Genomic DNA, 13,628 nt, shown 5'->3' on the forward strand with positions numbered 1-13,628 from the left:
TGCTCTTGTTGCAAACTGTCATAAACCCCGCAGCCACATTTGAATGCCAAACAGGAATACCAGTTTTTAGAAACACCTTTAACTCAGCTATAAGGTAACACTGGAAAACCATTCCTCATGACTTCTGCAGTAGACTAATAAAACTGAGACCTTTACAGCTTTAAAAAGGAGCACTTATTCATTCAACAGCTGCTTAAACAATGGTACAGAATAAACACCTCAAAGCTTAATTAAAAGATAAGTGATCACCTCTACATGCAACTTTTAAAAATAATTTTTAAAGCAGAAGGACATGAAAGTTTTCAGACATAGGAAGATGTCAATTTATCTTTTTTTTTTTAATACCTGTTATTTACTTCCAACCTCTTTATGTTCATTACTGACTGATATTGATGTGCACATGCTCCTACCACAACAACCAGTCCTGCAAATATCAAATACAAGTAGGCGGCCTATTACCCATCATTTCAGCATTTCTAACGAATACAAGCATGATAAACAAGAACCAATGCTTGGATCACTTAGGTTCATGCCTTCAGTCTTTCATCTATAGCCTCAATGTGATATGGCAACACCAAATGGCAAATTCAAGGATATGGCCACAGGTGAACTCTACAACACTCCTATCTGACACCACTCACCAGACACTAGAAGGTTGAGGAACATGCCTCCTCTTTACTAGCACCAGCTGTAAGCCAACACAGTAGCCTCTACCTACTATGAGGAAGACTGTGTAGCCATAATTACAGCCTTCAAAGTTTTGATCAGGTATTAAAGTAAGTAGGTGCTCAGAGGGAGACATCAGCTGGATTTTTATTTTATACAACTGGAATGTCACTTCCAGGAGCCACAGCCAATGACCTGAAAGCAATAACTGTTATTCATTCAATCTGCACAATGCAGGTCTGGCAATCTGGTGCACAGGTTTCTCTGGTACATCGTCCTATAGATAGCATTATTTCTGCTACATCAAGTGTGTTGAGCAGCACAGGCTGCAAATGAGTATGTTTCTGAATAGATTTCCATTAGCACTAAGATACTGAGATTCACAAAGCCAAACTTTTTTCTAACTAGATTTAGTCAGAAGTACTTAAATTTACATCAGAAAAGAAATCAGACACTCAGAATATTTCATTCTGGAAACTGTACTTCTAATGCCTGAGAAGCACAAGCCCTTCATAAGCATGCAGGATAAACCAATGCAATTCAAAATCAGGCCTTCCAAATGCTTGGTAAGCAGTAGCAAAGAGTGAAACAACATTTTCAACGTGTATGGATATCTAATCACACCTGTTTTTCAGCTGCTTCAGTTTTGATTTTCTAGAGCTTTTGTAGATACTGTAGCTACAAATACTTATTCACAGCCTCTTACAAAAGAGAAACTAGCTGAAGGGACACTTCACTGCCAGGAGCTCGGAACCTTGTCAAGAAATAGGTCTGTGAGGTTACTCGCACAAGCAGCCAGTTGAAGCATCTGCAGATTCTCTAACAAGATGATCATATCTGTATTCCCCCTCTGTATTGTGGTCAAAGATTCTTCAAAAAAAAAAAAAAGCTTATTTTTCTCACTGGGCTCCTATACTACACAGTAAGAAGGCTGGCTATTGGGGAGAGTGCATGAACTTGAAGCCTGCTCACTACATTTCCACTCATTTAGACAGAGTTAGTAGCAAAACCAATACTGTTTCCTGTGAAACTGACTCCACACCCACCCTTTATGTACTCTGAGCTTCTTTAGATTTCTCCCTTGACCAATATCACACCTTGCAGGCTAATCTTCCCTCTCTGACAATCACCTTAAGAGCAAGGCAACTTATTGCCTTTCAACCTGATGCCCTCCAACTGCTCAGAAAGCACAGTGACTTAGTAGGGCTCACCTCTGAGTTTTACTAAATTTCACTTACAGGAGGTGAACCTGCTGTGATTTAGTTATCTACCATTAGCATTCGCAAAGACACTGACAAACATCAGCTGGAGGTTTTTGCCTTCAGCAAACACTCAAACCCTGAGAAAAGAAACAAGACTCCATAGTCAACCCTGTTTTCACAAGCACTGGAATCCCACAGTGGATTCAGAAAGACGCATGTTAAATGTTGTTTTGGCTTGTCCTCAGAATGCTGTAAGGCTTCAGGAGTTCCAAACAGTTTTGGAATTGGAAGGTCTGATGAAGTACATGGCACAAAGCAACTGCACATGGAGTAACCAAAGATTTCATGCAGACCACCCTAATGGGAAGGACTTGCTTCCTCCAAGATGGATAGAACTATAAGAGTTTGAGAAGGAAAATGGTGTTCACCTTAACCTGCACTCAAGTTCATTCAATTTTCAACAATTTCAACTCAACATTTGACACTACAGCAATTGCTGTATCATGAAGCCTACTGAGTTTTCAATTGCCAATCTTCAAGTTCAGGTTAGCTGCACAATAGTCAATCATAGCCTCATGACGTCATTTACATTATAGAGGAAGCACTCCCTTCCAGTACATTCTACCTGCTTCAATAGCTTCCAAATTATCAACAATAGCTGCCTTGAATTTTAGTTTGTTGCATTCAGCTATCCACAGTACAAAAAAAAAAAAAAAAAAGAAACCATATGACAGGGGATCAAGTTGTGAAGACACACATCAAATTCAACAGCAATAGTGGCCCAGAAGAATAATCACTTGAACTACGAGTTGCAGAAAAGTGACGGCCATGTGGAGCTAGTTCCAAGTTCCCATCCATATTCTACTAACATAATCACAACAAAACCAGTCCAATATTTATGTGTTTCTGAAACAGCTGAAGTAGGAAAGAAATTACAAAAAAGGAAACCAGTAGTCAGAGGCAGTTTTTTTTAAGAACAGTTCCAGGAATAACCTGTATCTGAAATGTTTATTCATAACAGTACAAGAGTATCAGCAGTAGTACTTTTGCATTATATGGGAGCAATTACCTAATTAAAACTGACCTCCTACATTAGAATGAGTACCGAGATAATTAAGCCCCCATTGACCATAAAAGCCCAGTATTATAACAATCACTTTGAATACAGAAGAGCCTGCATGTGAGGAAAAAAAGGCACTACATGCCAACTGCAAAGACTTTTTTTTTGTTGTTCCAGCCCCCCCCCCCCCAAAAAAAAAAAAGTGTCAGGAACATAATGGCTACATACAAGGCTGCATCATAGACCCCATAAAATCTTGGCTTTGTGCCGTCAAAACAGCAAGTGTTACTTTTAGTACGAAAAATATCTTAGCTACATTGTCTCAAGTCTGCAGATGGCATAAGCACAGTCTTCTAGCCAATACACATATTTAAGAACAAGACATTCATCTATAAGAAATAAGAGCTTTGGGTGTCCAGTTCCAGTCTCATAAATGAAACCTTGGAGTAGTCACTGAAAACAGTAAAGTCTCAGTTTAACCTGCTTGTACAAATAAACAGGTGAGCAATACAGGTGCCTGCAAGAAGTATATTTTTCATTTTGACTTCCAACAGCATAGCACAGATACAGTTTGAGATACGCATGATTTGCTTCATGAAAGGTCAAAAAGAAAGCTACCTGTAAAACTTACCCCATGCCAATTAATTTAAGGCAGCGCTCAAGTTCAGTAGAGCTGCCGTCAGTGCCTACTACCTGAGCATCAAACAAAACAAACACTATTGACATAAAACCACAGGGCATCATACAGTTTCATCCCACTTGCTGTTCTACCTCAGTTACACTGGAAGTTACATGAAGCCTTCAAAACAATCTATACTTCTTTGAACATACTAAGCGTCATCAAGACTGAACAAAGTGTCTGACAAAGGGAAGCAGTAAGCAGATGGAAAAGATTGCTACATGTCTGAAAAACTATACCAGAAGATCCATAAAGACTGTAGCCACACGGACATCAACTGAAATTCAAGCTGCACACCACTTGTTTTTTTTAATTCTTTTAAAAAATTACTTCGGTAATACAAAACCCCACAGGGTGCTCCTTGATCTTAGGCATACTTAGAGACCCAATTAACACCTGTGTTCTAAGCAGGTTTAAGGCCAGAAGTTGTTAAAAAAAAAAAAAAACACAGAAATACTTTGCTTTAATTATCTTCAGTAAACACTGTGAGAAATGGCATGCACTTCCATCACCATTGTATTTTCACTGCATACAAAAATAGTTCTCATTAGGGGACTTCTCAAGAAAAGACTGTCTCACATTTTGCTTTAAAATGCAACTGCTGTACTTATTGTCAGAAGCCCATAAGCCACCATCAGGTACCACTGCAATCACATCGCAGTATCAGTGCAATTCTGTTTGAGATTCTGAGGCAACTACAAGAAGAGTTACTTTAAGTTAAGGTTAAATGTACACCGCAAACTCACACACTGACACATCAAAACATTTTGGACCTTTGATGTATACAAGTGTGAAGAGTTTTATTACCTGCTGCACTCTACACTGAGAAACACAGGCTTTCCCAGCTACAACTCCAGCACCTTTTTCACGTTCAGTTCTTGGGAGCACATCTCAGACACACGGAAAAGGATAAAACTATTTGATATAGACTGTCCATAGCCTGTAAGTCCCTAACACTGGATCTAACCTAAGGTATACACAGAACCAGAGGAAAAGTGAGCAAAGGAGTTTGCTCTGTCATGCAGTGCAAAGAAAGTAAATACTTCTACACATAACTGCTACAACATGCAAGCAGAACTCACAGCTCACACTGCTCAGGTACGTGATGAAGACTTGAACATCTATACAACAGCTATACCTGGTTCTATGGTTCAGACATTCTTGGGCTTCTCTGACCCTGCCATCTGGGCCTAATCCATCACAGAGTTAACACGGACAAGGAGTGTCAATGCCTTAAACATACAGTAAAACAAATGCATTCCTTCAGGTGCTTGCTAGTTAATGGCTTTTCACTTGTGGGTATGCAACACAAAGCTCTGCAATGCTGGCCAAGCACTTGCTCCAAAGGGGATGCAGGTCTGACCATAAACATGAGCTAGGGAAGCAGTGAGACTTAATAACCCCCCAGGCCCTTACAGGACCTCTGAGGAAAGCTGAAGCAATATTAAGGATGCAGAGGACACACAGAAGACACTCAGGCCACAGAACATCCATCAGCAACCCCAGCACAGATGAGAATGCAGGAGCTACTACCTGGGTCTTCGATGAGCTTTCCACCACCCTACTGAGCACAGCCTGCCACTTTAAACCCTCAGTGCCCATGAGGGCATCATGAGTTAACAGCAACACAAGTAACACAGTTTGAGGGTAAGGAGAATCTTGTACAACAGAAGCATACTTCAGCTCTTGATGAACTATTCTACGCTTCCATTAAAACCAGAAGCTCCCCAGACCCTTGACATGAATGTGTAAGATGTTTAAAACCACCCAAGTATTTGAAGTTGTTCATCTGATGGTCTGATACCCCTAATTAAGAAATTTTAGACAAACTGTAAAATAATGCAAAATTGATAAAGACTTAATAGAGCTACATGCTTGTTGATCTGTAAGGCCCTGACCAGTGGACCTGAGAATTCCAAGCAGCGATCAAAGGCCTCTTCCTGAGTTTCAAAACAACAAAAGGCAGCTCAGGAGTTGGCAGCCCCAAATCCCCAGTACAGGACTCCAAGCCTCTACCTCATACCAGGTATCCAATGCAATAAGACTGCATTAAAAACCTGTAAAAGCCTTATCCAAAGCTTTAATAAGCAGCTCAATTTGGTCCATCTTCAAGGAGAGAACAAGTAGGAACTGTTCTACCACGACTAAATGCCTGCCTGTACTGATGTCTCAATCCTGTGCTGCTGCCTTACAGTACATTCTTTCTTTTGTACTTCAAATGGATTGCACAGAAAAACAGCTGCCAAGCTGCATGAGACAAAGAAAATTTTTCTACTTACTGAAACTGACAGCGTGATGTGACATTTTGACATCCAAGTCCTACACTAAATATCAGGCTCCCATCCATTATCCAATTAAGCAATGGAGTAACTTGTAAACGCAAAGCTCCTACTCACAGGCTCGTGTTTACAGTACACAGATAGATGAGCAACCCTGCACCAGCTCTTTCACAGCGTATACTTTTGGCTAGAAAGACAGCTCACAGCCACTAGCTCCCACTGAAGGCCACAGAGAGGGTCATGAAGACCTCTCTGCAACATCAGCAATATAGTGAGGGCTCTCAGTTAAGGCCGGTGAGCCTAACACTATGCAACCTGCAGTGCAGGGCACCATCTTTCCCTGTCCATGGTGCATTTAGAGTGACCAAGGCCTGGGAGAAAACCCTTCCCAACAGAATGCATTTCTCCTCTCTGCCACTTAACTCCTCTCCCATTTCCAGACAGCTTTCCTGTGGCTACGTTACTTTTTTAATACTCAGCACAGACATCCACTGATAAAAGTGCTAATGGCAACTGAACAGTAATGTAAGAACCGAAAGGGGAAAACAGGCTTGGATTTTGTCTGCATATCAAACAGCACAACCCCAAGCAACGCTGTCTTCCTAAATGCTCTACACTGCAGTAACTGCCACAGAGAACACTACGTGCCAGGGCAAAGCAGGATTCCTCTTCCCAGCTGGGAAGAAGGGGAGGGAAATTAGCTGTAGACAGTGCTCTCAGCTGACACAGCCCCTATGGGCAGCTGCATCTTTGCTAGGGCTAAGGCTTTGTTCTAGAATTGTACACTGCTGCAAGCACTACGCTAAAAGGATTTAACAACCAGTTTCAGGGCAAGGTCTCTAGCTAGTACAGCTCACTGAATTAACTACAAGACACAGAAGTGTCTCCAAGCACATAAAAGGGTCAGCAAAAGAAGATGCTAAGCACAATGAAGTTGAAGATGTTCAAGCACAAGTTCTCTAAATCATTGAGAAACTGTCTTCAATTAGCCTTTTGTCTCACCTCCTTCAATACTTCCTTTCCTTCTAGAACAGCTGTCATTTTCAGCTAATTTCTGAAGAGAGCAGCTGTTTGCCCTTCCCTGGGAAACACCTGATGACTTACAAAACTTTTCCACTTGCTCTAAAATTCATGCCACTTAGATCATTAATGAGACATCTAGAAAATATCTGAGATGCATGCAAACAAGCAGGAAAAGGTGCTATACAGTCATTAGACTGATGTCAGCTTTACTGCTAAAACACAAGTGAGAGGAGATTGAAAGGAGAGAGATAACATTGCACCATTTTTCTTCCTAAGTGCTGTTTAAGTAGAACATAAACAGTACTCATTGTCACCCGAGTGCTTCAAATGAAAGGAAAAACCTATTAAGCTACCTGACAAGGTGGCAAGTTGATTACACTCCTGCCAGAAGTATTCCCAAGCAAGTTTTCTGTAAAAATTTATTTAATGTTTCTATTTCAGATGCAACTGTTACCTGAACAGTCTGAAAAACTTCAAACTACAGCAGAACAGCCACCGGCATAGGAATTTGACACTACAAGTGTTTGTCTGGTAGTCTGTCTTTCAAGTCAGCCAAAAATATTCTTGTAAAGCAGGATGAGGTCAAGTATGACAGAACAGCAGCGCGTCAGGAGCACCAGGACTCCCCTGAATCTATTCCCTACAGACTATCTCATTCCCCTCACTATCATCATGAGCAACCTCTCATTGCACCTTTGCCTTTTATGATTATGAGGTTGTATATTAGAATTAATGTTGTTCCCCTGAATGCTGTTATGAGAAGCAAACTACTAAGTGGATTGCTACTGCCTACAGGTACAATTGTAACAAGGACAGATGCTTTAACAGAAAGACTTCAATAGCACTGACTGCTATGATCAGACTATTTATCTATATTACACTTAATATCCAGTTCTAAAGGGAGCGCAAAACCCCATAAATACACACTAAACATCCAAGACCAATAACTCCTTTAAAGGAAATAGAGCTGCTTAACAACTCTTCCAAGCACTCACTATCAAACATCCCCTTTTCTAAGGTAGGACCAACTTGAACACTTTCTCACGAAGAGAAAACACCAATTTGGGATAGTTTTGTTATAAGAGGCTACTTAGCCCTGGAAAATTAGCCTCTCCTTACCCTTGGGAGAATAATATAAATTACATCAAATCCACCTACAGTGAATCATTATGCTTCCTGAACCACAAGTCACTAGCTTTCCTGAAAATCTAGTCACCCATATTGCACAGCATTCATGGTACAGCTGTACCAGTAACTCAGTAACAAAACAGTAAATTCATACTGCATTTCTCAGGATACACCTATGAGGCAGAGCAGAGCATTTTCTAATTAAAACTTGCCAGCAGGAAGCAAACTAAACAGGTCACACTGGCAGTACTGCTGAAGGAGTCCAGCCAGGATTAAAGAACCCCAGTAAGGACGTTAACCTGGGAATCAACTAACAAAAACCCTTTTCCACAACACAAGCCCACTGTGACTCATCATTAACACCTGTGGGCATCTCACAGCCAGCAGCATGCAATTCAACACACCCTCTCTAGTTAACAGAAAATGGTGGAGACAACTGCTATTTAAACCAAGTTCAGAGTCGTCAATAAAGCTTCCCTCCTGCACTGTTAAGCACAGAGAATACCTCTGGTCTTAACGCCCTCATTAAACGGGCACATTAAGTTTGTAAGTCATCAGTCACACAACAGGTGACAAAACACCCCTATCAGAAAGCCCCCACCCCTTCCCTGTAAGCAGAAGCCCTACTGCTACCACTGAGCAGCTGAAGATTTGGCATGCTTGCACCTTTTCAATAAAGCTACTGACCCCCAGCAAAGAGGAACGGAGTTCAACGCAGCCCTTCTAACGTGAGGTCACGCACCCACAGCAACTTTACCATGCCTACCCTAGGAGTCACCCAGCAGTGACTGAACGCAGCTGGGAGCCCATGGATACCTGGAGAAAAAAAATGAGTTTCAGTGATGGAACTGACCTTAAGGCAAGGCTAGAAGAAGCAAACGCTTGAGCACCTTCTCAGTTTTGTAACAAACAAAAGCACCTAACGCATTCTGCCAGAACACACCAAGCCAGGTCCTCGTCACGCAGATCGCTGTTTGGCCAGCACGTCTTAAGGCCGCCCTCATGCCCAGCCCTGGGGACGGGTGCGCAGTTACCTTCGAAACTTCTAGAAGGCCACGAGGCATCGGGGTCGCTGTAGTTTCTGAAGCGGCCTCCAGGTGGCGCTGCAAACCCGCCCGGATCGCAGAGCCCGCAGCTGCACCGACAGGCTACCGTGATAACGGGTGCGTTGTGCGCCAGCACCGCAGCCATTTTGACGTCTCAACCTTCTCTCCCAGGCACATTAACAGCACCCTGACACCACTAATGGGAGCTCTGTTCTTTCCATCTCAGCTTCACTCATGTGTAACATCAGGCCCCAAAACCGGACAAATGAACCTTCCAAGTCCCAAGAACCCAACGCTCAACCTTCATTTTTAGTACCCAATGAGCCCAGCATAAAGATGGAAAAAACGTAACTCAGCCTGAAGTCTGAGCCCCACTGTCTGCCAAACAGGCTAGGTTCCGAGTCCCCAAGGCAAGTTAATTAGTGTTATAAGCTGTTAAAGGAGCCTTTTTGAAGCCTCTATTTCTTAACCCCCAAACCAGCAAAGTAAGGCTAAATCCAAGTTCTAAGAGCACAATGCTTAGTCCCACTTCTCAAGCCCGCAGAGCAGCACAACGCACCTGCTTTCAAACCCTAAGAAAGCAGGATTCAGCCTCCATTTTCAAGGCTTAGAAAGACACCATTCAGTCCATCTCCAAACTCCCCAACCAGACACAGGGAGCAGCACAAAGTCCACCTGAGCCGCCAGAATAGGGCCAAAGCTCAGAACCCACTCTCCCCACACTAACCTCAGCCACCAGGCTCCATCTGCTGCTGTTACCACCGCTACTTAACACCCGAGGAGCTGAAGAACTCCACGCTCGATACCGGGCTCCTAAAGCTACTGAGGAGCTGGCATGGGCTTTTATAACCCGAGACTGTTAGAAATGGCCACGTGCAGGCAGAGCCAGCAGGTGTGCCTCGTGAGCCTGATGGGCCGTTGGTAACAGCTGCGGGGACAGGACCCGGTGTGGAGGCATGGCTGCTGAAGGCAGCACTGTGAGGGGTTTGTGTAGGAATGTTTCCTCTCTGACTTCGCTCACCCTCAATTTGCTGTTTAAAGCTAAGGAGAGTTAGCCTGTTTTTGTTCAAAGGCTGTCCTGTAGCTAGAACAGTGTTTGGAGAAACCATCTCCTGTAAGGATCTGGGCATTCACATAAAGGGCATAAATGACTGAGGTGGAAGGGTTCATGCTTCAAACACAGGAGTTTGCTGCACCAGCTGTTTAAAATGCTGCTTAAAATTTAACTCCTTTTGCTTTCCAGATACTCTGTTGAACCTTTTTCAGTTGAAACTGGATTTTTTTAAGTCAGCATGTGGTCCCAGTTCCAGGCACAGTAATAAATACTGCTCCAAGATTCTTCCTTTTTTCCTTTGGGATTTTAGATAAGTCTCTGTGTGAAAGAGAATTTGTGTCTCTCTCTGCTGCTGCTGCAGTTTTAACTGGAATTGACTTAATCACATTGAATTTCCTACTGATGTAGTCTCCATGTGTAATCCCATCTTTCTCAGAAAAAACTTATAAAAGTCGATTTAAAATCAAACGTGAAAGAATCACAACTGGAGGAATGAGGGGACTCTGGCTGCAAATACATGGCAGGGTGAGATGGTTCATTCAGCTCCCCAGATTTTCTGCTGAAAACGCTTTCTACTTCTTCTACGAGGTTTTCTCAGCAGCTCTGGTAAACTTCAAAACTAGCACAGGTGGACGGCTCATTCTCACAGGTGTTCTTCCAAAATGCTAAGTATTCTTATTTTACCTTTGTTTTTTTTTTCCTTCCAGATGAACACACAGAAAGCATATTTTCTTCACAGATGAATTATTTGCATTGTTAGTTGCAAAATCATGGGAGGCATGGGCTGTGCTACTGAGTTGGAGTGAATGTTCACAAGCACTGACAACTCTTTCAGGTGGACTTTGTACAGTAAGGTCCCAAGACCACCTACACTCAGCAAGGATAATAGCAGTTCTTCTTTAAACCGTTTATCCAGAGAAAGGAACAGATCCCTTACTCAGTAACTTCACACCACTAATATTTTTAGTTCAGACGCTTTAAAGTGTGCTTTATAAAAGTAAATTATGGATTTAGAAATAGCAAGTTGTCTACAAGCAATATCTCATTATTTGTATGGCAACTAAACATTTGTAAGGAAATATGCATGTAAATGCAGAGTGATTGTATTTTATTGTTGGGGTAGAAAGGGAACCTCCTCCCAGTATCACAGGCTGCTCTAATTACATGCTGATTTTTTAAATTACTTTCACCTGCATGCATCATTTCTTCCACGCATAAAAAAAACAAGTATATACGCTATCACATCAGCAGGTGAGATCTATCAGGACACTATAATCTCTGCTTCCAGAGAATAATGCAGTGCAAAGGTATTGATGCTTCATATACTAGCAGAGGATAATAAACACCTTAGAATGAGAGATTAAAATAGTCTGCAGCAGCAGTGTAATCCAGCAGCCTGGGAAATCGGAAACACAGCCTTCTTTTGAAGCTTTATTTGATTAGAATGAGTCATGCCATGCCTTGGTACTTCCATTTTCCTCCACTACTTAAGACTATGTAATAAAAAAGAACTTGAAAAAGTTGAACTTAAAGTCCATTTCTATTTCCTCCTTTCTGAAAAGTGCACACGTACTTGTCCATGACAGCACTTTCTCCTGAAGTCTTTGTGTGGCAAATGGAAATCAGTGTATGGCATGCTTGTTTTGTGGCAGAGCACAGTCATGCTGCATCTTAGAGGGAAGGAGAGAAGAACATGTAGAAGTGGCAGAGGTGGTATCCTATGATGCCCTGACCAACAGTACTCTGCAGAAGTCCTCTCTAAACTCTTGGGAACCAACTACTCAGTCACCAGTATTGTTTTCTTATGCATTATTTCAGCAAGTCAGCTTGCTCTGGAGCACAGATTTGCTGTACTCCCTTCAAGATGAGTTCAGATACGGTACTCTGTGACAGGAACACTCCGGAGTTCCTAGAATTGATTCAAAGCAGAAATCATCCAGCAGCAAATCTTTTATCTTTCAACTTTTTTCCTTCTGTATTCCATCTTTATCAATGCCATATTCAATTTCACACTAACTATGAACACCTGTTTCCAGAAAGGGCTGGCATATTTTTCTTCACGATGTCATATACTCAACTCTGCTTGGTCCTTGCTGTCCACCTTCTGAGTGAGTACATCGGCGTGCCTCTCTATTCAATGTATGCATGCATGTCCTGGAGAAGAATTTTTGTTTCAATGTTAGACTTTTGTTCAGGAGGAACTTCCCAAGTGTTGGAAAGTCACAGGAAGCACTCAAAAGACAGACGTAGCTATACAAGTTCTTTCTGCAGCATGCATCTTCAAAGCAAAGGCTGAGGTTTCTGTAAATAATGCTGTTTCAAATATTTCAAATCTGAGAAAGTGTTACACGTGCATATGACTGCAGAAATCTGGGCGAGTTGCGTATGTGTATCTGACAAGGGAGTTTTAATTACGTTGCTTTTAGCCTCTCTTCACTAATGATTCATTCCACTTTCTAAGTGCATCAGGAATCTGGAAACACCTGAATGTGTTTAATCTACTCTGAGGGGCATAGGGGATTAAGCAAACCGCTCAGGAACTTTCAGAATGCATTTACTTTGACTCAGAAACCACTCTTCAGTTTTAAACAGCTTTTATATCCTATTGTCAGTGATTTTTATTAGTACCTCTTCCACAAGTCACAGGAACCTGGAAGTATTTTAAACCTGTTTTCCAGACAAAGACATGGTGAAGGCAATTGTTTTTCCTCAGAAAGAAGCACAAGCCTCCGCAGAGGGCACTGAAATCCCTTGAGCCACCTGCACTGATGTTAGCTCTGTGAAGTACATGTTATAAAAGAACATTGTGTAAAGAAAATTTTGTTCTGCATATTCAGTTTTGTTAATTCTAAATTACAAAAAAAAAAAAAAAAAAAAAAAAATTGTAATGGGTTTTGAAGATACAACATATGAAGGGAAAAGAGCTTTTTTCTACAGAGTGAAGCTTGGGGATGTACGTATTCCTTCATTTTGTAAAGGATAAAATAACAAAATCATGGATCAAAACAGGAAAAAAAAAAAAGCCTTATTATCTTAAAGATTTTATTGCTACATGCTCCCCAGTACAACAAACAGGATCAGTAGTGTACACTTTAATGAAAGAGAAAATAGCTTGGTAGAAAAGAAAGCAAAAAGGTACAATGATTATCTACACCCACATTGTATATATGTAGAAGATAAAGACAGAGAATTTGACTTTTTGGAAATTTCCAAGTAATAAAACACACCCTATTTGTCTGTTTGAGGCTCAGGGATTGTCTGTACACTACATTTAATACTAATTTCTTTGACCTTCAAAAGCCTTGCAGAAAGGTAGCAGCAATTCTTTAGAGGTGGTGAGTAGGTACTACAGTGGGTTAGATAATGCACATCACAATGTAAGATGCGCAGTGACCCCATACTTCCTTGAAAAGGATTCTTCTTAAATTTCATTTACAATAAAAGTCTTCTGACAACAGTTTTCATCCTTACCTTATCCTAGTGATTATGCA

The sequence above is a fragment of the Tetrao urogallus genome, assembly GCF_951394365.1.
Source record: "Tetrao urogallus genome assembly, chromosome: 4".
Classification (NCBI taxonomy): Eukaryota; Metazoa; Chordata; class Aves; order Galliformes; family Phasianidae; genus Tetrao; species Tetrao urogallus.